The 26,592-nt window shown below is 38.3% G+C and overlaps 1 pseudogene; it reads right to left on the bottom strand.

Annotated features, from left to right (window-relative positions):
• Nucleotides 1-23,721: 23,721 nt before the first annotated feature.
• LOC110258756 lies at nt 23,722-26,382 on the bottom strand (annotated as a pseudogene).
• Between the last annotated feature and the right edge of the window lie 210 nt (nt 26,383-26,592).

Raw genomic sequence — 26,592 nt, forward strand, 5'->3', positions numbered from 1 at the left:
TTATATGTGATCTGATACCTTTGCTCAATCTTCCCTGCACAGATACATGTACTCTAGGGCTCTTTGTTGCTACCAACAGGATTGTCTTCCTATTAAACTTCCTAATCTTGGTTGGCTCCTATGGGGTCTTCCTTCACTCCATAAGGACCCAAAACTTGGAGGCCAGACACAAAGCCCTCTCTACCTGTGTCTCCCACATCACAGCAATTGTCCTATTTTTGGTGCCCTGAATATTTGTGTACCCATGACCATCAGCTACTTTAGCTATTGATAAAGAAGTTGCTGTATTCTACACTATGGTAACTCCTATGTTAAATCCCTTAGTCTATACCTTGAGAAATGCCCAGATGAAAATTGATACTAGGAAATTTTGTAGTAGTAAATCTTTTTGAAGTGAAATATAAATGTTCCTAGAGCTCAAATTTGATTGAAGAAAGGAAAGTGTCATAATGACATTTTTGTTAACCTCAGCAAATAATACCTGTGAGATAAAGAAAAAAAATCACTGCAAAGCATAGATTCTGCAAAAGAGGAGTTGAAGTGGGTGAAAGAATATGGGGGGAGTAGCCCAGGACTATTTTTTAAATATTTGTAAAATTCTCTCAAATTGGGACTCACTATCACTAAATTCATCAATTTATATGGATTCAAAAATTTTATTCTAATAAAGTGACTTGAAGGCAATAAATAAATATACTTGTATTTATTAATAATCTCTATAACAATCCCAAAAGGTGGGTAGGAACTGCTGATATCACCATTAACAGCTGAGGGAAAAAAAAAATGAGTAAGTTCCAAAACAGAAATATTGAAGAGCAAATAATCAGAATATAACTGATCACTCAGACTACGGTCTTAACCACATGGCACATTGTCAGGAAATGATGACAAAAAGGAAACATAATTAGAATAGTCACCATTAATAGAAACAGACTATGGGACTGTGCTGGACTGTATACACCCCCCCACACACACATATATATGTAATAAATAATGTAACTTTTTACATGTGTATCATCATATTAAGAAATAATTTCCTTTTATTCTTAATATATATAATGTGTTGCACTATATAATAGTATATATTAGCATATATGCTATTATAGCATTGGTTTATTACATATAACTAAAATCTAATAGTTGTATATGTAAAACTGCCCATTTTTAAATATCAAGGTAGATGGTTAGATATTTTCCATAACATTGTGCTATGTAACTTTTTTAGGAATATAAAAGACATGGGCCATTTAATCTCTCAAAGATGAATGATAAATATTACATCATGATTCCAAATTTTCTTAAACCCCTATGAATCATTTTGTATTGTCCATTTGACCATCTTATACTGATAATCCATCAGAAAGAGGAATTTCATTTTATTTAATGTATTAAAGCAATATTTTATCATGAATTTTAATGTATTAAACAACCATATTGGAGTTCCCACTGTGGCACAGTGGCTGCAGTGGCTCAGGGTCACTATTGAGGCATGGTTCAATCCCCAACCTAGCTCAGTGGATTAAAGGATCAGGCATTGCCACAGCTGTAATGAAAGTTAAGAGCTGTGGCTGGGATTCAATCCCTGATCTGGGAACTCCCATTTGCAACAGTACAGTCATTAAGAAAAAAAAAACAGTCATAGTCATAATATGTGTACCTACTTAAAAACAAGAATTGGGACAAGTAGAATAATATGTAGTTTATAATAGCTACCAAATGACTAAATATAAGTGTAAAGATGAATAAATTCAATAAAATAAAGAAAAAAAAACACTACGCAAGCCTAGGAAAAATTTTCTACCTTTATCTAGACTTTTATTTACATATCTTCTGGAAACCACAATTTGTTTTTGTTATTGCTTAAAATAGGAATAGGAAAAATTATTGAAACTGAGTATGAAGAAATAGTTTACCTTGATATTCTTCCTGCTCTTAGCAAGATTTCATCACACTGTGGATATAGCTAGGTTTTGCTAAACTTTGCTGTGAATCAGCTTGCTTTTTGGTAACATTACATCATGAAAAACAGTTTTTGGAATATGTAGATTCATCCACACAAATTTTGCAATTTCAGAATAAACATATTCCATTCATTTATTCCCGCCTTCATTCATTAAACAAGTATTTTGAGTCCAAGGATTGTATCAGGCACCTTGATTTTTTGGGGGGCTTAAGCGGTGAATAAAGAAAAATTTGAGTGATGCTTTAGCAGAGAAACCCCCAAAAGGGAGCAGACAACTATACCACAGTGTTATAACCAGTAAGATAATGAAGCACATTGTGTCATAAAATCTCATTTGAAAGACACACAAAAAAGACCTTGCTGGGTCAGAAAAAAAATTCAGAATGTAAAGACCTCAAAATGGGATAAAATAGAAGCAGAAGCATGAACAGTCATCAGGGAGAGTAACAGTGTTGCTTAGGTGGTGGAATATATATCAAAGGTCACAAGGTGAATATGACTGAAGAAATCCTAATAAATTAAATATTCCTGTGGTTGTTAAATCAATTATTTATTCAAAAATAATTTACTAAATGTCTACTGTGTGCCAGGCAACATGTTGGATACTTAGCCCATAATGGGAAAATAATAAATTATGAAGTTTGAGAGATAGGAACAGAGAAGTTCCAGAAGGGTCTCATAATTGTGTTAAGGCTTAATGCTAAGTACTATAGGGAACATTTCTAGTTTATATATTTTAAGCTAGAAAATTTTGAAGTTAGTTTCAGGTTTTAGAATGATAATTCTAGTTTCAATATGGAAAATAAATTGAAGGATGCAAGAAGGCAGCAGAAGGGTAGCTAGGAGATTACTGTAATGATTTAGATGTGACATGATGGAGGCTTGAATTTGGTGGTGCCAGTGATGATTCAGAATGCTGTGGACACAGCTGCTCCTGGTCAGATCTCCTTCACTGGGTCCCACTGCACCCAGGAATAGCTGCTGTGTGTCCAGGCTGCTGACAGCACACAGTCCCATTCTTTCTTGACAATTGATCAGAGAAGACTGGAGCTGCATCATTGGGAATAAAGCCCATGTATCCAAGGGTGCACCAGAGGGAAATGAGTGATCAGAGCAGGGATGAAAAGGCCTGGTTTCCTGGACTTCACTTGAAACCAGTTCTGCAATACAGTATATACTGCAGAGTTCCATGTATCCAGGCTGAAGCCAAACTCTAATTTTATCTGTCTTTTCTTCCTCTCACAGGCAACTTATCTCAAATCTTCTTATATATTACTCTCAATAAAAAAATTGTATCTCAGAGTCTGCATCTAGGAAACCAAATTACAATGTAAAAATAGAGAAGAGTTCAAGAAATATTTAGGAGTTATAATGGAGTTCCTGTCATGGCTCAGTGGTTAATGAACCCAACTAGTAACCATGGGGTTGTGTGTTTGATCCCTGGCCTCACTCTGTGGGTTAAGGATTCAGCATTGCCATGAGCTATGGTACAGGTCACAGATGCAGCTCAGATCCTATGTTGCTGTGCCATAGGCCAGCAGCTTCAACTCCAACTCAACCCCTAGCCTAGGAACTTCCATGTGCTGAGGGTGTGGCCCTAAAAAGACAAAAGACAAAAAAAAAGAAATATTTAGGAGTTATAAGTAGAAGAACTTGATATAGGATGAAGATGTTAGAAATAAAAAATAATTAATGAAATACAGATTCTGCCTTAGTACTCTGGATGCTGAGGAAACTGAGAAGGAACAGAGAGAAGATGAATGTTCTTTGTCAGTGAAGTGGTCTCTCCACCCCCAGTGGATATGGCCACTCATCCTTTGGCTGAAAGTTTAACCCTTCCTTGCCTGAAGAAACTGCCATGAGTTTCCCTCTAACTGTTGACATGAAAGGCAATGCTGATTCTCCTCAGGATGCACCACAGACACCCCAAGTTGCTTTTAGTTCCTTAACCAGTTAAAATTCCCAGAGGGCCCCTAAAGATGAGGGACAGTGTGACACATGATTGGTGAACTACACTCTAAAATAACTACTTTAGGGAGTTCCTGTCATGGCTCAGTGGTTAAAGAATCCGTCTAGGAACCATGAGGTTGTGGGTTTGATCCCTGGCCTTGATCAGTGGGTTAAGGATCCAGAATTGCTGTGAGCTGTGGTGTAGGTCACAGACATGGCTCAGATCCCATGTTGCTATGGCTCTAGCATAGGCTGGGGGCTACAGCTCCAATTCAACCCCTAGCCTGGGAACCTCCATAGGCCATGGAAGCAGCCCAAGAAATATGGCAAAAAGAAAAAATAAAATAACTACTTGACTTTTCTAATTTATACAGACAGAAATCCAGGGAATATATGTGCAAATGGATAATCATAGAAAAAAAAACATAAATTATGATCAGGCCTTACTTTTTGATAAAAGCAGAGATTCTTCATTTATCATTGCTAAAAGTGGATTTAAGAAAGGCTCTTAACAGTTTGCAGAGTGGTAACAAACACATGAACTGAAAGGTGTCCCACAGTTAGTGGTTTAGGAATGCCAGACCAACCTTGATTTAATGTTGACAAAGATATTCAAAGCCATGGATATATGGAATATTTGTGTCAGTGTGTCAATTAAGATCTTCTCAGCCACCTTGTGAGGATCCAGAGACATAAATTTGATCGATATCCTGAGAAATAAATTTGTAGAGGGAGTCTCACCATTCTTGATAAGGTCTGTGATGGCTGTTTTCCATGGACCAGACCATTAGTGGAAATTATGGTTGCTGATTTTAGAAATCCAGATTCAGTGGAAGTAACTTAACCCCAGGAATCCGGCCAAACTAGGGCAGTTAATCCCAAAAGTAATGTGGGGCACTGTTACCCCAATGGACAGCAGAGTCAAAAAAAAAAAAAAAAACAAGCAGAATACACAAAAGAATACTTATTGTGTTGTCTAGTTGATCATAGTTTCTCTAGAAGTGAGATGGATAATAATTATAATAAATTCTTAGTTCATCTGTATTAGAAGAACACCTCTAGTTTATGTGAAGACAATGCTAACTAGAATCATAAAAACAGATTCATGGCTTTGCAATCAATTCTCAGACTTAAACCAGTTTAGAGATTTAGAATTTCATGAGAAAAGAGGAGATTGGGTCCTCTTGAGGAAGGACACTTGTACATTGTTAAAAATTTACAATGTATCTTTCTCCCAGACTTCTCCAAAGGCATATATGGCATTTAATCAGAGTAACTGCATTGTGGAAAACAAAATAATCAGAAGTTTCAGGACTACTGACTTTGATCTGAAAATTATTCCAGGAGATCTAAAACAAGAAAGTGGTCCAGCAGAGCAGTAGCTAATAGAAATTTTATGATTTTTGGAACTTTAGCTCAGGTCTATTTGCAGTGGGTCAGTGGTCACAGAACACATGCTGTGGTTAATTCCTCAGTTCCAGATGCATAATTGGAATGGGAGAATTAGCAATGCACAGAATCCCCACATTGATTCCTTGACCTGTGAAGTAAGGGGTAGTGTGGTGAGAAAGTGGGAGGCATTAATGCTATAATGAGTCTATTTTTCACTTAGTTATAAGATTTCCTTTAGGTATTTAGCTACAATATATTTGCAAATTAATAAGCTTTATTTTTAGAGTGATTTTAGGTTCACAGCTAAATTGAGGGAAAAGTACAAAGATCCCATATATCCCTTGTCTCTATACTGGGACAATCTCCTCATCAGAACGATATATTTGTTAAAATCTAAAGAACCAACCTCGATACATCATTATCACCCCAATTCATAGTTTATTTTACATTAGGTTTCCCTCTAGGGACTGCACATTCTATGGGATTTAACATTTATAGTGACAATATCCCAAACTGTAGTAACATACAGAAGAATTTCACTGCCCTAAAAATCCTTGATACTCCACTTATTCATCCCTCTACCTTCCCTAACTCTTACATTCACTGATTTTTTTTTTTGTCTCTATAATTTTGAGTTTTAAAGAATCTCCTGTACTTGGAGAACAGAATTGTGGTTGTCAAGGGGGAGTGGGAGGGAGTGGGATGGACTGAGAGCTTGGGGTTAATAGATGCAAATATTGCATTTGGTGTGGATAAACAATGAAATCCTCCTCTATAGCACATGGAACTATATCTAGTCACTTGTGATGGAACGTAATGGAAGATAATGTAAGAAAAATGTGGGGGGGGGACTGGTTCACATTGCTGTGTAGCATAAAATTGGCAGAACACAGTAAACCAACTACAATGGAGAAAATAAAAACATTAAAAATAAAAAATAAAAAAATAATAAAAATTTTCATATAGTTTAAATTATATAGCAGGCACCACTATCAGTTTGGATTCTTCCATTTTGTAATATAGATTTAAGTTCCTGTGTATATTTTCCTAGCATAATAGCTCATTTATTTTTAGATCTGAATAATATTCTATTATCTGTCTATACTACCAATTATTTATCTACATACCTATTGAAGAATGATCTTGTCTTTTTCCAAGGTTTGTTGATCATTAATAGAGCTGCTGCAAACATCCACATGCAGCCAAACTGCTTTTTTGGTTTTGTTGTTTTATTTTGTTTCTTAATCTGTCTTTAGGCCATATCTTGTTATTTGCTTCTTTTTGTTGTTTTTGTTTTGTTTTGTTTTGCCATTGCAACAGGAGAGGTCTTTGATTCTTGATAAAATTACTAGACACTTACCCATCAATTTTATATATTTATTTTTATTTTTTAATATAATGAATTTTATTTTTTCCACTATAGCTGGTTTACAGGGTTCTGTCAGTTTTCTACTGTACAGAGTGGTGACCCAGTTGCATATACATGTATACATACTTTTTTCTCACATTATCATGCTCCATCATAAGTGACCAGACATAGTTCCCAGTGTTACACAGCAGACTCTCATTGCTAATCCATTCCAAAGGCAATAGTCTGCATCTATTAACCCCAAGCACCCCATCTATCCTACTCCCTCGCCCTCCCCCTTGGCAACCACAAGTCCATTCTCCAAGTCCATGATCTTTTTTCTGTGGAAAGGTTCATTTGTGCTGTATATTAGATTCCAGATATAAGTGATATCACATGGTATTTTTCTTTCTCTTTCTGACTTGCTTCACTCAGTATGAGAGTCTCTAGTTCCATCCATATTGCTGCAAATGGCATTATGTCATTCTTTTTTATGGCTGAGTAGTATTCCATTGTGTATATATACCACTTCTTCCTAATCCAATCATCTGCTGATGGACATTTGGGTTTTTTTCATGTCTTGGCTATTGTAAATAGTGATGCAATGAACATGTGGGTGCATATGTATTTTTCAAAGAAAGTTTTGTCTGGATATATGTCCAAGAGTGGGATTGCTGGGTCATATGGTAGTTCTATGTATAGATTTCTATGGTATCTCCATACTGTTCTCCATAATGATTGCACCAGCTTACATTCCCACCAACAGTGCAGGAAGGTTCCCTTTTCTCAGTTTTATTTTCTATAGCATGCAAAAGTTCCTGGTCCAGGTATCAAACCTGTGTGGCAACAGTGACAATGCTGGATGCTTACCCCACAGAGCTCCAGGGAACTATCATTAATTTTAGATAGATAAGCATGGTTGAACTGTTAAATTTTATTATACTCTTACTCAAGTTCTATTATAAATGTTATTAAACTCAGATAAGTAAGTGAAACACTAGTAAATTTATTGTCAGAAATTTGAAGTATTAATTCCTGTTTTGTATTCACAGACTATTATTATTATATTCAATAGGGGACCAGGAAAATTTAACTCCAGGAATCACCTTAAAACAAATTCTACTCTAAACATATCTTTGTTGCACCACTGATGTCTGAATGGCACTAGACTATGCTCAAGTGAATATTTTCTAATAAATTTCATAAATTATTTTTAGTTTTCAACTTCTCTACTACCACTGAAGTTGTATTACTGTGTGTTCTGGGCCTGGGGTCCAAAGTTTTTAAATACAATTATTATGAAAAAACATTTTTTTCTTCACAAAATACTAATCAATATAGCACTGCCTTCTTTCCTTTCACTCAATTATCTTTTTCATGAAGGTTACACTATACGTGCCATCTAATACTTCACCACTTAACTTTGTTTCTAATTAACTTTATTATACCAAAGTTTGGGTTTATTATTACTTTAATTTCTCATCCTATTTTTCCTCATTCCTCTCACTAAAGGTAGCGATGGTGTACAAAATCTGAGATAGTTGCTCTCCCTTTCTTTCATACCCACCCCTTTTCTTTTACGAAGTTTCTTAGCACTTATTCAAATTAATTGTGTGCTTCCTTTGAAAATAATATTTGATACTAATTTTTCCAAAGTATTTTTCATCTCTGTAAATCTCAGAGTAAAGATTAATGGATTGAACATAGGTGCAATGATGGTATACAATAGTGCAAATATTTTGTCTTCAGTAAATGTAGTAGGAGGCCTAATGTAAATAAAGATAACAGGCACAAAAAATAATATGACTATGGTGATATCAGATCCAAATGGATAAAGGGTTTTTTGTCTTCCCTCAGCTGAATGATTTTTTTAAGGTGAATAATATATTTCCATAAGAAACAGATAATACAGCAAAAGTAACTAAGGTAATCATACCTGAAAAGGCAATCACAAGGATACCGGTGATGTAGGTATCAATATGAGCAATTTTTATCAAATGAAAAATATCACAATAATATTGACCAATTTCATTAGGACCACAGAAAGGTAATCCAATTGCCATAAAAATTGAGGAAAGGAATGGACAGCACCATAAGCCCAAGCAGCCAAAAGTAGGAGATTGTCTCTCATCCTATACATGATAATCACATAGTGGAGAGGTTTGCAGATGGCAACATAGTGATCAAAAGCCATGGCAGTAAGAATAAAGATCTCAATGCCTCCAAAGAAGTGCACAATAAGGAACTATAACATGAAATTAGCATTGGAAATGTTTTTTTTTCTTTCCACTTGCAGGTCTTGCATTAATTTGAGTGTAATACTATAAGTATAACAGACATCTATAAAAAACAGGTGGATGAGGAAATAGTACATGGGTCAGTTAAAAAGAGGACTGGATTGAATGGAGACAAGGATGAAAAGGTTTCCCACCAACAGAGCAAGATAATAGAATAAGAAGAATATAAAGCAAAATATTTGTGTGTTCTCATCATATGAAATTCCTAAAAGAATGAATTAGGAGATTTTTCCATGGCTTTCCATTTGCATTTGGTATAGGTTATACACAAATAATTTATGTTTCTGAAAAAATGAAAACATAAATTGGGTTGAAAATTAATAGTATGAACAAAATAATATTAATGTTCTAAAAATAGATTGACATGAAGAGAATCAACATTATTATTGATTTATTGAATTAATTTTTAAAATGTGTATTATATCATAAATCTAGTGTAGAATAATTTATAATGGAAATAATTATAATATTATAATTATAATAAATTATTACTAGATTTAGTAATGTCTTATAATGACATTAAATATTTAAATATTATTTTTAAAGTAAAACTTTTGATTTTTGTTAATATTTATTTTTTATAAAACAAAGAAAGCTAATTCACCTAACACAAGAAATTATTATTTTGAGTATTTTTCACTTATTATGGATACTATTATTCTGAATTTCCTTCTTTTTATATTGTCAAATTCCCTGATTAATCTGGGAATGAATCCCAAAAAATATACCAAACTTGAACTGGTGAACTTTCATTTGGGTAGAAGATATGCTTCATTGCCTATGATTGAATATTGTCAGTCAGTCATAATAAGCCAATGCAATTGTTGTTACATTAAAGAATAATTGAGAAATATACATTAGGAAAGAATGCCAACTAATGACTTAAGTGTAAAAAATAATCTGCAAATTATTTCTCATATTGTGAAGGCATTATATAATCAGCATAAAATAAATGCAGGATAGAATTCACTTCCAGTGGCCATTTTATCCACTGAAGAGGAATTATCTGCCCACAGTGGGTTTGCAAATGCTAGCATACTTTGTGTGTGACAGTCATATCTTGGTCCACAGATGTCTCTTTTGGAAAGCACAGAATGCTTCTATGGTTAGCTGTAATTGTCAAACTAATTGTTTAATCTCTTTAAAAGTTTCTTCTTTTTCATCTTAAAATTAAGATATCATTACATAATTCAGAAATTGAGTAATGTTGAAATACCCCAGTGACATATATGGTTCACAAAACAAAGTTCTTTTCCTTTTTGTCTTTCCTAATTGGGTAAGTAGTTTAGCAGCAAAAGAAATTGTCATGCATACATATACAACTAACTACAACAGAAAATGTCTTTAATTTACACATAACTTAAAATAACTACAACATGAAATGTTTTTAATTCACACATAATTTAAACAAGTATAATTTGATAAACTTCAATTTCAACAGTATGTTTATTAAAAATTTAAAATAGTCTGGTGATAGGCTTGTTATCTTGGGATAGTTTTAACACATATCACTCATCTGAGTTTTCTTGCACTACAATGAAATACTAAAATCTTTTTCATTATTTCCTAGGCTTGAGTAAGTCTTTTACATGTGTTGGGCTAGGAGCGGGGATGCTCCCAACATAGGAGCAGAATCTCTTATATTTAGTGTAAAATTGCTGGGACATATTTAAATTCTCTGTTAGTATTTTATAATGTAGGATGTTATAAATTTATTTAAGTTGATTCAGCTGAAACTAGTCTATGTAAAATTGCAGGCATTTTGAAAAAGAAAGTCCTTAATATTTGTAGATATTCAAGCCCAAACTGAGCCTTTTCTTAACACCAATATGGAAGAATGCATATAAGAAGGAATTGAGATACAATGAAATTAACTGCCAACTTGAAAATGCTTTAACTTGAAATCTATTATTATTAATATTTTTTCATTTAAATAATGCATGATTAAAACTAAGTTATGCTCTAATATTTTTATAGTAATCAAGTGATCACAGGTTGCAAGATAAGTAATAACTTTTAGATGGAAATTATATCTAAAATATATATAATTTTCCCAGCACATGGTTGATGGGACAATTACAATAGTGACATGGATAATTCATTACACTACGTGCAGATCTGAGTGGCTGTCAGATTAGTTTGAGGATGCATCGGTATAATTCTACCACCACCCCCAGATACTTACTCTGCCAATTTATTTCCAGTATAAACAGTTGAAATTAAGTTCAGAGAAATAAAAACCATAACTTAAACAACTCCAGATTAATTTTTATATGTTTTGTAACCTCAACACATCTTCAAACTTCTACAGGGCTTACAAGGAAAGTGAGCTTAAAATTTCACTAAAATGATCAGTGATGTGAGAAGCACATCTTTATCCCTCAGGAAAGCATTCTAGAGATTTTGAATACTGATTTTATCTTAATACTAGCTCACATATCAATACTAGCTCACTAAAAAAAAAAAAAAAAAAAAAAAAAAAAAGGTGCATTTTAAAATTCTTGAAAAACTAGCATCAGTATTTAGGTCCCAGATGTTTTATGACTATGTCTGAAGAAAATTGGTTGGGGAGAACCAAATATAAACTTAAATGTCTAAGCAAAAATTAATAGGTCTTTGACTGTACAAAATAATCATATTCCCAAAGGCATTTCTTAACAGAGCCAGGCCAAATGCTGCTAAGCCACTGTCCATGGTAATGTCTCTGAGTCCCCATTTTTTTTTTACTTTCCACATATATCTTATTTTGCCTTAGGCATTATTTCTCTGCAGACCCACAAGTCTATAGTCAAGAGCACTCCATGAAACTCTGTCTGCTTTGTGTTCTTCTGGAATTCAGAAGAATAGGAGGGAATTAATCCAACCTGTAATAGTATTAAGCTGGTTTTAAGTAAAACCAGAGATGAAATAGGACAAAAAAAAAAAAAAACAGTCAAGGGCAGTTATGCCAGAGGCCAGCTCCGGCGACCAAGGAGCATATGCTTTTTCCTGTTAGGAGAGGGATGCGGCGTCGGCAAATGTACAATCACGGAGACAGCCTCTTTGTCCCTTCTTTCAGGGCACTGGACTGCTCAAATTTTATTGGCATAACTGGTTGATTATATAGACAGATTTTTGCTACAAGTTACATCACAGTGTTAAAAGTACATTGGTCAACTATTATATGGTATAGCAGCCATACATCACGTTTTAAGATCTTTGTTTTAGCTAAACTTAGTGGGTACCATTTAGGGGTAATTAGGTACAATACATCATGTTAAAAGATCTCTATCTTAACTAAACTTAGTGAGTACAATTTAAGGGCAATTAGGTACAATACATCATGGAAAGGAGGAGACAGTACAAATCATCCCATGGCCAGCCACTCTTTGCAATTTGAAGAGTTCACAGGCACAAGAATTTGGCATTCACCAATCTTGTTTTTAGACTGGTGCTTATCTTTAAAGTGTTATGGCAGGGAGACAGTGTAAGAACATATAAGCCAACTTAACTAGATATCACTTAAAACTTCTATAACTCATAGCTAGGTGTCTTTTGGTCAAGAATAATATATGTCTAACTTCTATGAACCTCATTAAAATCCTAATTCTAAAATTTACTGTATAACTAATTAATAGATAAACACTATGTTTTAGCTAAGTTGGATTAAAATAGGGGAAAGTCCTTCAGGATGAAATTCTTATTATACTATTGTTGTAATTTTGTTAAGTCGCAAATCACCACAGGACAATAAGAATGGGAGATAAGAATAATAAGTAAATAATCAGGAAAGACTGAGAAAAACTGAATAACAAATAAAAGAGCAGGAAAGACTAGGTCACCTGAGAAACAATCCATGTTCTCCAGTGCAAACATGGAAATTGCTTTCCCAGGAAAGCCCCAATTCTTCCCCATCAACATCAAAGTGAGAGCTGTGTACCTGAGGCCTGCCCTCAGCTTGTACCAGACAGGCAGGCTTTCATCCTGACCAGAGGCCCACCTTTGGCATGCACCATTCAGGTGAGCTTTTTTCCTGACCAAAAGCCCACCTTCGGCTTGTACCATTTGGGTGGGCTCCTTTTCTTGGTTAAGAACCTGGCTTCAGGTTTTTCTGCAGTCCCTGCATTTTCTCGGCTTCCCACACAGTTACATTCTGAGTGTGGACCATTATCAAGATCCTAGGCATATAGAGTAGATAGATAAATAAATCCATGACCTGGTACAAGGTTACTTGTTCCTAGGGATTAACATTTCTGCAGTAGATCATTGGGGGAGTGGGAGACAAAAGCAAAAAGAAGAATAAGCATTCTTTTCTTCATAAACATAGTAGGGAGGAAATGAATTAATCATTAAGTGCAAGAGAGATGGAAAAATCAGAGGACTGAAGCACACAAAGGACAGCATGACTTTTATTCCATTCACTTCTTTCTCTTGTCACTGAATATTCAGATTGTTTAGATTCATCCTCATCTGCGCACAATGAAGTTCACTGAGTCTCACTCTCTGCCATATATGTATCCATATATTTAAATTTTTATTATGTATTTAAAATGTCAGGAAAGCAAATCCTATACAGTCTAATCTGTTCATACAAAATTAGCAAAATGAAAATAATAAGAAAATGTTGGTAGAGTATTTGGTGGTTTATATTATATTTTTTGATATTCATAATAATGCATAAGTATTTGGCATAGGTATTATTAGCTCTACTATGCAGAAAACAATACTGAAATTTCTAAGATCTGATAACTAGCTCAAACTAGCAGTCTAATAATCAAGAGAAGCAAGAAAATTCTAGGTTTAATGATTGTTTCCAGTTTAATTTTATTGAGTAAATGAATAAGCTAGTACTTCAACATAAAAGAAAACAAAATCCAGTGTTTCAATGGTTGTCCACCTCAACATCATGCCTTATGTTGACCCAACTTTTATTTAAACTGTCCTGTATCAATCCACATTAGGAGATAGATGGTCAAATTTCCAGTTCCCATCTTCCATAGACACAAATTTCGCACTTCATAGAGATCCATACATGTGTCACATTAACATCCTCAAATCCTGAATTCACTTCTGATCATATAACTCATTCAGCTGTAAACTTCAAATTTTGAAAATGTACACTTTTTTATTTCAATACTCCAGTGTTGGGACCATATGTAAAATATTTTCATAATCCAAATTATCTCCTTTTTTTTAATCTTTTTACTCTTCCTTGTAGTTAGTATTGCTTTCACTTTTTTTAAATTTGTGTACTGAATTAAGTGATTTACTTATCAAATGTGATGTGCTCTTTCCTAGAGATTCTTCTTATTTAAGGAAGATTGATCACTACATTTTTTAGTAGGATAGTTTTAGTAACACTATTTTTTTATTTATTTACTTATTTATTTTTTTAGTTGTTCCTTATATGGAAAATTATTTATCTATCCTTTTATTCTAAATGATAATCTTGATGGGTAGAATATGCTGGGTTGCAGATTTTTCTCTTTCAGGACTTTGAATATATCTGACCACTGCCTTCTGGCATGCAACTTTGCTGTAGAAAAATCAGCCAATAGCCTTATTTGGGTTCCCTTGTAATTAACTCTTTGTTTTCCTCTTGCTGATTTAGAATCCTCTCTTTATATTTAAATCTGGCATTCTATTTATAATATCTTCATCTACATCTCTTTGGGTTCATCTTGCTTAGGACCCTCTGTGCTTCTTGAAGCTGGATATTAATTTCCTTCTTTACATCTGTGAAGATTTCAGAATTCAGTCATAATTTCTTTAAAATATTTTGATCCTTTTTTTTCTCTTTTTCTTCTGAGATCCATATTATTCATAGATTGGACTGCTTTATATTATCCCATAGGTCTAGTATATTGATTTATTTTTTTGTTTCCTTTTGTCTTTCTCTCTGCTGTTCTGACTGGGTTATTCCCATTTAATTATTGCAGATCAAATATTTGTTCTCCTGCATTATCCAATTTGCTACTTATGGCATTTAGCTCAGGTTTTGTCTCAGCAAATGAGTTTTATAATTTTAATTGGCTCCTTTACATAGGTTCTATTTCCTTTTCACAGTAATATGCATTCCTATCAATAGCCCTTCTTAATCCCTTCAATATATTCAGTAACTCCTTTTTTGAACTCAGAGTCTGATGTACTGATGAGATCTGTTCCACTGTGTTCTTTCAGGGAAATTCTCTTGGTGTTTTAATTGGGAGTGGTGCTTCTTCACTTTATTTGTATTTCTCTGACTCTCTGAGTTTAGGATAAACAGTTATTTACTGTGGTCTTGAAGGGCTGTTTATATATGGCTATGTCCCTGTGTATCTCACATGAGTCTAATAATTTGGGTTTAAGGGATGTTTTTGATACAGATGCCTGTCACATCTTTCCTCCATGTGTGTTGACCATTATCCCCTCATTATTATTGTGCCCAGAGCCTGCACTAGATGTCACCAGGGCCTCTGATTGCCTCTGTGGTTGTTTAAGCCTTGCTGGTGGCAGGATCTGATCTTCAGCTGTTGGAATAGACACCCCCAGATCCATTTCTGAACTTCATTTTGAGGTAGGTGGAACAGTAGTTCTCCTGCTGGGAGAGGAGCCACTAAATATTCCTTTCTAGGAGCTATTCACCAGTAAATACTCTGTGGTGTCACCTGTCACTCCTTGTACTGACTCACAGTATACACTGTTTTTGGCAATGTGCTCTGTCCAATATAAATCAAGAGAATTTGGTAAGTTGGCCAGGGTGTCCTTAGGTATTATGTTCACAAAGCCACAAGTGCAGACCCATTGGCATAGAATTGCTGAAGCTAGGTACTAGAACTGCTGTTATTATACACTTGGACCCACAGTGGAAATCACTGAGTTAGCGCAGACCCTGACCCCCCCCCCGACTGTGTGGGCATACCCACAGAGCCTGCAGCCACTATCCAAAAACTTGCCCCAGCCAAGGAAATACCAGTACTCTCCTCAAGTGTCCCACATGCACTGAGTATAAAAAGCTCTGTGATGCATATACCCGAAGATTGCAGACTGCTGGGGCATTCAGATTTCAGGCCTGCTTCTGAAGTCACAGGGCCTCTGGGGTTCAGCTTGAATTTCAGACATACTTTTACCTGTGGACAACTTACCACTAGTTGTGTGTTTCCATATCTCATATAGGTGGGGCCATATCCAATGTAAGATAACAGAGAATGAGGTCATATGGTAGATCTTGCCCCTCCCTTCTAGTATACAAGTTAACAATGGCAAACTTGGGTTCCTTTTTGTATGCAATTCTGCTTATGTCTGGGACAACACTCTAGCACCTTCAGGCTGACCTTGCGCATCCAACCTCAGTCTTCTCCCTGGGTATGTCCTCTAAAGCCTAAGTTTCAATACCCAGTGCCACTCTGCACCAGAATATGCATTTTTCAAGTTGTTGAATGCATTCAGGTGGCAATTACCCTCTGTAATGGTCTCTCTGTGTTATACCTGGTACATGCTGGATGATGCACACTTTTCTAAGCCTCTTAAGGTACCTTTCTTCACCAGATTATCTTCCTATGGTAAAGTGGTGTAGGGCTTCCCAGGGTGAGGGAACATTTCTTCTTTCACAGAACCTTACATGAGGTGAATATCCCATTCTGTTTCTCTCCATCTCCCCGCCCTTTTTTGTTCTACTCAGTACCACAGTGATCTTTCTTGCAAATTTAGTTTTATGACATCTTCTGCCATTTTTCAGAAGGTATTCTATATAGTTGCACATGTAGTTGCATTCTTTATTCATTTGAGAGGATGTGAGATGCACATCTATTTCCCTACCTGATATGGCTCCCAATCTTGGTAGCATTCTTGATCAGAGCAGAAATTTGTCGGAAGAAACCTCCATAGGAACAAAAATCTGAACTCTAATTCATGGATTTCTGCAGGCTCAATGTGTACACTTCTAAGTGTTAACTTCAGGGACTCAGTCATAAGAAGGTACCCACAATATTTCAAAATTAACCTCAAAGAGATCAACCATGACCCCAGAGTAAGAATCATGGGAAAATCCCCTGAAGCTTCTATAAAAATACATCACAGTAAAAACAAATCAAGAAGAAATATATAATTTGAACAGATGGATCACTAAAATAGAATTTATAATTAAAAAACAAAAACAAACAACAACAACAACAAACTTCCCAGCAAACAGAAGTCAAGGACCAGATAGCATCACTGGGGAATTCTACCAAACATACAAAGAAGAATTTTAAAAATCTTTCTCAAACCCTTCCAAAAGTTTGAAGTGGAAGGAAGACTCTTGAAGCAATTCTATGACGCCACCATCATCCTGATACCAAAACCAGAAAACAAACAAACAAAATTAAAGACTAACAACTTTGAGAAGCATAGATGCAAAAATCAACAAATTACTAGCAAACTGAATCCAACAATACATGAAAAAGATCATACATGATCAAGTTGGATTCATCCAAAGATCACAAGGGTGGATTAATGTATGTGCATCAATCAATGTAATTCACCACTTTAAGAAAATGCAAAAGACACTTGATTATCTCAATAGATGCAGAAAAAGCATTTGATAAACTTCAATGTCCATTCATGATAAAAACTCTTACCAAAGTGGGTATACAAGGAATGTGTCTTAACATAATAAAAGTTTCCCATGACTAACTGACAGCCAGCATAATACTATATGGTGAAAAGCTTGAAGCCTTCCTGTTAAAATCTGGACAAGACAAGGATACCCACTCTCACCACTTATTTCAATATAGTATTGGAAGTATAAGTTACAGTGATGAGATAAAAGAGAGAGAGAAATAACAGGTATCCAAATTGGAAGAGAAGAGGCAAAATTGTAATTGCATGCAGATGACATAATACTATATACGGAAAAACCCTAAAGACTCCACATAAAATTCACTGAACTGATAACTGATTCAACAAGGTAGCAAGGTACAAGATTATAAAAAAGAAATTGCTTGTATTTATTTACACTAACAATGAAATCTCAGAAAGGAAAGGCAAAGAAATAGTCCCTTTTAAAATTGCATCAAAAAATTTTAAAATACTTAGGAATAAACCTGGCCAAGGACAGGAAAGACATAAGCTTAGAAGTATAAAACATTGAAAATGAAAACTGAAGAGGATTAAATGAAATGGAAAGATATTCCACGCTCTTGGATTAGAAGAACTGACTTTGTTAAAATTTCCCTACTGCCCAAAGCAATCTACATATTTAAGGAAATCCCCATCAAATTGCTCCTGACATTTGTCACAGAACTAGAATAAATAATCCAAAAATTTATACAGAACCATAAAAGACCAGAATTGCCAGAACAATCCTGGGGAAAAAAACAGAATTGGAGGCATAGCCCTCCTAGATCTCATGCAATAAATAAACCCACACACCTATAGTCAATTAATCCTCAACAATGGAGGCAAGAATGTGAAATGGAGAAAAGACTGTCTCTTTAGCAAGTGATGTCAGGAAAATTGAACAGCCTCATGTAAATCAATGAAATTATAACACACCCTCACACCATACACAAAAATAAATTCAAAATGGCCTAAAGACTTAAACATATGACATGACACCATCAAATTCCTAGAAGAGAACATAGGCAAAACATTCTCTGACATAAATCATACCAATATTTTCCTAGGTCAGTCTCTCTCAGGAAATAAAAATAAAATAAGAAATAAACAAATGGGATGTGATCAAACGTATAAGCTTTTATAAAGCAAAGAAAACTGTTAAAAAATGAAAAGAGAAATTACCAATTGGGAGAAAATATTTGCAAATGATGCAATCTGTATGGCCTTAATTTCCAAAGTATATCAACAGTTTATATAACTGAACACCAAAAACAAACAAATACAAAAAACCCAATCAAAAAATGGGCAGAAGCCCTCCTAAATAGACATTTCTCCAAAGAAGACATACCGATGGCCAATAGGACATAAAAAGATGTAAAACACTGCTAATTATTAGATAAATGCAAATCAAAACTGCAATGAAATACCAGTTCACACTGCTCAGAACGGTCATCATTAACAAATCTACAAATAACAAATGCAGAGAGAGTGTGGAGAAGACAGAAACCTTATTCACTGTTGGTGGGAACGTAAATTGGTGTAGCCAGTATGGAAACAGTATGGAGTTTCATCAAAAAAATAAAATATACTACAATATGATCCAGGTATCTAACTTTTCAGGCATAAATCTGGACAAAGCTATAATTCAAAAAGATACATGCACCCTTATATTCATAGGAACACTATTCACAACAGCCAAGACAGAGAAAAAACCTAAATATCCATCAACACATGAATGGATATAAAAGATGTGTGTGTAAAAACACAAAGACATGCACACACACACATACACATACATAAAATGGAATACTACTCAGTCAAAAAAAGAATAAAATAACGCCATTTGTAACAACGTGGATGAATCTTGAGATTACATACTAAGTGATGTAAGTAAGAAAGGGAAAAACAAAAGTCCTATGATATCACTTACAAATAAAATCTAAAATATAATCCAAATGAACTTATCTACAAAACAGAAGTAGACTCACTGACATAGAGAATAGATTTATGATTTTCAAGATGGGTGTGCTTTGGGGGATTAAAGATAGGGACTTTCCTTCCCAGAAAAAAGCATTCTAGCTGTGGCCGGAGTTCTGGAGACAGAAGAAGTTGGATTTGTTTCATTAGTGGATAGACATCACATGCTAACCCCAACAGACCACCACTTTTCTAACATGTGAGAAGAAACACACAGCTCTAGAAGTGGCCTTATCCATGACTTGGTTAAGCAGATTCACCACCCCAGCTCTCCAGGCTGTAACTGTCTACCCAGCCCACTGTGACCACTCATGACCTGGTGGCAGTGCCCCTGTGTGTGGTTCCCAAGAGCATACCGAGCCCAGTTAACACAGAAGCAGGAAGAGCCCACATAGCTTTACCCAACAGCAGCAGAGGTCCTAAGTCCAGGTGGACTAGTTAGTTGATGATGATCCTGATCATTTCACCAAAAAAAAAAAACCAAAACAAACAAAAAAAAAAACAAAAAAAAAAAGCCACAATCCACACCTGTTCCTTCAGTCCTCACCTATACAAAAGAATGGAATTGTAGGCTATAAAGTGCTGAAGCTTGGCTTTGATAAAAGTACTATAGTGTCCTTTGATGTGCAGGGATAAAGACACACCATCTGAAGGCAGGACATTCTGGTCAGGAGGTGATGCAGCCCTGCATGAATAGGAAAGGCTACAAACTAAGGGTGGTTCTGACAAAAAGGAATTTTCTTTGCGCCTACTCCCACAATGTAACGACTCTGACTTCTGGCTCTCTCAAAGAACCAGTATTGTCTTTAATCCTAGGCAAAACCATGATCCCACCAACTCCCTCAAACAATCTGATCCAATGCAAGGCAGTAGTGTACAGCAAAGTATTGGAAGCTCTCAAAAAGATGGGTTATCAACAGCAGGCACTTGAGCTTATATACTTTATGTCATGGACCTATTTGAAGACCCCTATTCTCTTGTACCACACTTGCTAATTTCCTGGCCCACCCCCACCCCTGCACTGGGCATGCTTAGGTAAGTGTGAGTTTGGTATGGGGATGGGGTGGAGGTGCATTCTTATCTTCTGATTGGTTCCAATGTGTTGCCTTATTTGCATGGAGAAAAGGATATAAGGCAGTGCTCCAAAGTGCATTCTGCTGGTGCTTGCATGTTTCTTCGTTGTGGTATTACAGGCTTCTGGTTTCTGGTAATGATAAATGGGCTATTTTGAATCACACAGTTCTCAGTCCCTATCCTGTGTAATATTTCATCATTACCAAAAACAGGAGGTTTTCCTTTGATCCGGCTCTATGTCCAAAATGTGTGTATATAGTTCCTGTAAAATAAAGGCTATTTTGATATCTGGAAGTATGGTCTCCTTTGGAGTACCAACAGCCACATTGCAAATGATTCCATTTTGTGGTTGAGAAAAAGGATCTCAGCTGAGGGGGTTTGGTCTGCTCGCTGTTCCCAGCTATCTTGTGGCTTAGTGGGGCAGGATCAGCTGTGCTGGATACAGGGTCTCAACTCGGCTGGGGTGAGGCCAAAGCATCTTATCTTCAATGTCTGGACAGATGCTTCCCCAACATGTGATCCAGGCCCACAACAAGCAATTCTGTCTGTTCAGTATGGTGGCTCCAGCCATGAGTGGTTGTCGAGCCCTTGAAATGTGGCTAGTGTTACAAGTTTAAATGGCAATACTTGGCAGGCATTGGGTGCCACAAAATATATTATCAATATTAATTTCAGCTGTTTTTTTTTTCTTTTCTTTTTGATATGTGGCCACTTGGAAACTGGAAGTTACACTTGTAGCTTGCAGTCTCTTTCTCTCTTCACAGGTTGGTAGCATGCTTTACTGGGGTCATGGATCAGCTTCCTTATTTCATGGCCCCTGACCACCACTCCCTCAGTCCCTCCTGTTCCTACCTTATTTCCCCACCCTCTTGTTCTAAGATGGATCCCTGACATGAAGACAGGTTTCCTGGGCTTAGCTACAAATGCTCTTCTCTGGCTGGACAGAGAGACAGGTTATAACCCCCATCATATCAAATTCCTCCCCCCCAGTATGGCTAAGCCCACCTCTCTGAGAGACTGGGCTTGCAGGGGACCCCACAGCTGATAGAGTTTTCATTGTGGTTGTGGGATGTTGGTACTGGGGGCCGAGGTCCAGCCTTTGGGAGGACACTGGGGCTTGGGAAGGAGGAGGGGCCTGACCAGGGCTTAGTGGGTTTCCTGCTGGTCCCTAGGCCACCAGGGTCCAGTGGCTGACCCCAAATCTCAAGGCTAGTGTGGATCAGTGTAGACTAATCTCAGTGAGGAGTTTAACTGTTACTTTTGAATATTCCTTGCTGGCCCCAGACACACAGACAATTTTCTGGACCCACTAGGCCTTCCACACAGTCCTGAGGCTGTCAGGGTGTTTAGTTGCCTGAAACACCTGTCAGCTTTCCCAGCAAAATATAACCCATGCTCAGTGGTGTGGTCAGTGGCCTGCAGTGGGAAAGTGGTCAGTTTTCCCAGGAGATGGGAAATAGCTCTGAGGTAAACCACCAGCCAGCCATCTCCATGATGCTTTTCATTCTGAGGCAATATGTACACACTTTAAAACCCAGCCATTTAAAGTGTGCAATTTTTTTTTTTGTTTATTCATGTATTGTTCAACCATCACAACAAGCAATTTTGGAATATTTCTGTTTCCCCTGAAGCAAATCATTATCAGCTTCCACTCCCCCCTCCTCTTTCCCACCCTGGCAAGCAATTATCTGCTTTGTGTCTCAGTGGATTTACCTATTTATAGGATTTTGTATCAATGGAACCACACAATATGGGGTCCTGTGTCTGGCTTCTTTCACTGAACATTTTGTTTTCATGGTTCACCTGAAAACTGTAGCCTGTGTCAGTGCTTCATTCCTTTTTTGTGCCTGAATAAGATTCTGTTGCATGGATGGACCCCATTTGATTTATCGGTCCTTGGTTGGTGGACATTTAGGTGACTTCCTCCTTGGGACTCTTAGGAAGAATGCTGCAGTGGACATTAGGGCCCAGGTTTTTGTGTGGACATATGTTCTTTTTTTTTTTTTTTTTTTTTTTTGTCTTTTTGTTGTTGTTGTTGCTATCTCTTGGGCCGCTCCTGCGGCATATGGAGGTTCCCAGGCTAGGGGTCTAATCGGAGCTGTAGCCACCGGCCTACGCCAGAGCCACAGCAACGCTGGATCCGAGCCGCGTCTGCAACCTACACCACAGCTCACGGCAACGCCGGATCGTTAACCCACTGAGCAAGGGCAGGGACCGAACCGGCAACCTCATGGTTCCTAGTCGGATTCGTTAACCACTGCGCCACAACGGGAACTCCCTGGACATATGTTCTTATCAGATCTAGGTCTATGCCTTGGAGTGGAATCCTGTCTCTTGGGTCACGTGGCAGCTCTGTGTAACTTTTCGTGTGTTTCATTTTCCAAGAGCGGCCAAAAAAAAAAAAAAAAAAGGAGTTCCTATTGTGGCTCAGTGGAAATGACTCTGACTACCACCTATGAGGACACAGGTTCAAACCCTGCCCCTGCTCAGTGGGTTAAGGACCCAGCATTGCCATGAGCTTTGGTGGAGTTTGCAGATGCAGCTCAGATCCCATTTTGCTGTTGCTGTGGCATAGGTGGCACCAGTAGTTGCAATTTGACCCCTAGCCTGGGAACTTCCATAAGCTGCATGTTAGGCCCTAAAAAGACCCCCAAAAATGCAATTTTTGCCTAAAATCTTCAGCTTGAAGATGGAACCCAGGGCCACATAATCCCAAGTTAATTAAAATTTTCAATAATATTAAAGAATTAGACTTTTTCTCATGAAATACCTGAGCTCAGCCAGCTTTAATGACCACAGCTCTGTGGGCAATGGTGAGCAAAATGGGCTGAGTGAAAACCCCCACAGCCCACAGAGCTGAAAAAACTAGCCCTTCCCCTCCAGCTGGTCTCAGTCCCAGTCACCAGTAGGGTGTTGATGGGAGGAAGGGCATGTTTCTTAGATGAAAGTGTCCAGGGTTCTGGAATAATGGGATACTTTTTTCATGAAAAGAAATTAAATTTCTTCTTTTACATTGAATATTTTGTGTGTTTTTTTCAATTTTTTGAGATAATTACATAGCTGAGCAGTGAACCTGGCCTCACACAATGAAAAAAAGATAATTAAAAACTTTCATCCATGTTGGGGTGGAGGTGGGGTTGGGGTCTTCTGTGGCCCTGACTGCCTCAAGCAATATCCCTCAGGTCCCTTAGGAGGGAGAAGGTCCCACACCCTTCCCAGAACATCTGGCTACCCAAGCCTGTTCCCAGAGCATGGTCCAGGCCATAACAGCACCTGGGCTCCAGGGTTCCTGGTGGAGGTGAGGAGGAAGTGGCATCTGGTCGTGGGGCCCCTGCCTCCTTGAAGATTCCACACTGACAAACCCAAAGATGATGAGAATATTCTACTGACTACTCCCCTCTCCCTTGTCATAATTCCCTGTTTCATGCCAGAAATATTGTGCCTGCAAGATCCACCCCCTGCCCAGACTTCATTTTTCCTGGTTTAAGGATTTTTTTCTAAAACAAAAACAAATTTACTCAGCAGACATTATAATTAAGAAATCCTATTAATCAGGACCACCATGATTTCAGACACTCCAGTGTGAAGTGTATGTCAATACCTGCATCTGGAGGATGAACAAGCCATTTAATCTTTTTAAAAATTAGTTTAGCTCCCTTAAAGTTTGGGGGTTGCACCTTATTTAAAACGTCATCAAGTTTTACATGGGTATGGAGTTCCCGTCGTGGCGCAGTGGTTAACGAATCCGACTAGGAACCATGAGGTTGCGGGTTCGGTCCCTGCCCCTGCTCAGTGGGTTAACGATCCGGCGTTGCCGTGAGCTGTGGTGTAGGTTGCAGACACAGCTCGGATCCCGCGTTGCTGTGGCTCTGGCGTCGGCCGGTGGCTACAGCTCCGATTCAACCCTAGCCTGGGAACCTCCATATGCCGCGGGAGCGGCCCAAGAAATAGCAACAACGACAAAAAAAGACAAAAAAAGTTTTACATGGGTAAAGCCAGTGGTTTCTCCTCTTGGAGAATCACATTTAAAAAAATGGTCTCAGTCACTCACAAAGAGGTGGTGGCAGGAGGAAACTGTGAGGATTCACAGAGGCTCAGGTCCCTGGCTCCAGAGGGCCAGAATAGAGCAGAAAAATGTCCAGGGTCTCATTCATCCTGAGCAGACATCAGAAACGGTGGAATAAGAAAGTCAGCTGGGAGGACAGGAGAGGCTCAAAGATTGTTTATTCCTGTTTCTGAGAAAGCTCCTGGCATGGCCAAGAGTAGCCTCATGGGAGGATGAGGAGTTAGAAAGCTCAGAAAAAATAATTCTCCTCACACATGCCTCTCCACTTGTGTGTTCTCAGGAGACTCCAAGAGACATTAAAGCACAGACAGGGCTCTTCTCTGAGCAGAAAAAGAAAAGAGACAAGGGTGAGTTAGTTCCCCTAGGAACCTCACAGCCTTCCACCTACAGCACACTATGACCTTGAATTACAGGTGGGAAGGTCAAATCACTTAAAAGTCCACAACCAACTCAACTCATCTTCAAAATTCTTCACCTCCCTACCACTGACAAGTGGAATTCACATCTCCCACCTCTACCAGCCAAGGATGAGTTGGGATAACAGGGGGTGATGCCAGCCCACCCATCAAGTTTTACATTCTTCACCCCTCCCAAATTTCTTTGCACAGCAACTGTAGCACCATTTTCACTAAGCTCCTCCATCAGAAAATAAAGTGTATTCGTGTCATCAGTTTTCAAGTATTGTTATGAAGACTGTACAATTCTTGCCCACTGGAGCCATGTTTATAAACAATCCAAGCACACCACCTCCCCAAGGGTTAAGTCAGGTACAAGTTGATGCAAACAGCTGCCATGCTCCTCCTCGTTCATCCCAAGTCCTGGCTCTGAAGTGGCCCAGGAAATTCTCATGGGACCCTGGCCCGCCCTGGCCCATGCATTTCTCCTTGCTGGAGTTTTTCTCTGATGGCTCTGCCAGGGCAGGTACCTTCGGGGCTTGAGGTCTCTCCACACATGCCTCCTTGCAGCCTAGGTGTTCACTCCCAGAATGGCAATGGATGCTTCAGCTCTGGGGTGGTGAAGAAGGGAGGACAGTGTTGGGTCCCCGAAGTGGCTTCATCTTCCTCCTCCAGGGGCTGGGTCAGTGAAAGGCACTGGAGGGCTGCAGAGCAACAGGGTCTGGCCTGCTAGAGCTTCTCCTGGGCCCAAGGCCACCCAGGGAGACTGTGGCTGCAATGTTAGCAACTGCTCACTGGAGCCTCTGCAGGGCCTCCTTAATGAGGTTCCTTAAGGGCATCAACTGCTGCAGGAGTTAGTGCAGGTCATTTTCATTGGTGCTTGCCCCAGTTGGGGGCCATGGTCACTGTTGAAGGTGGTGGGAGGTGACTGCCCTGCAGCTATCCATGCCCACAAGGCCCAGGCAGGGCTTTGGGGCCTACAGCAGTCTCAGCTACAAAGTATGGTGCAGTCCAGTTCTGCACATGGCCACAATCCCTGAGGGAGCATCACAGAGCCCCTAGGGGCTCAGGGCCCCTAGCCTCCTATGACCAGGGTGGCAGAAGCAGCAGCAGAGCTGGCACCTGGGCCTTGTCCACTGGCATGGCTGCTGGGGGTGCAGGGGCTGCAGGGGCCATCCTGGGGGTACTCACAGGGAGGCAGGGCAGTCCTTTGCCAGGTCCAACTGCAGCATCTCACTGATCTGGGCCATCAGCTGGTCCACTTCAACTGAGATGCCCAGTGTTACCAGCTATTCCAGCAGGAGGAAGCTGTCTTCCTCCTCTTCCTAGCTGGCTTTCTCTTCCTCCTCCCTCAGGCAAGGCATGCCCCCACTACCCATGCAGGAATCCTGAGCTCTGTGCCCATGTCTGGCAGCTTGCCTGTCCAGGAGGCTTGGAGGGCTGCTGTGGAACTGGGTGCATGGCTCTTCAGCCCAAAGCCTGGGCCAGGGAGGGCTGGCAAGCTGGAGCCTGCAAGGGACTCACACCATGAGCCCCTGGTTTAAGGATTCTTAAGATTTGACTGATTGCCTCCT

This window comes from Sus scrofa, unplaced genomic scaffold (genome assembly GCF_000003025.6).
Source record: "Sus scrofa isolate TJ Tabasco breed Duroc unplaced genomic scaffold, Sscrofa11.1 Contig42, whole genome shotgun sequence".
Lineage (NCBI taxonomy): Eukaryota > Metazoa > Chordata > Mammalia > Artiodactyla > Suidae > Sus > Sus scrofa.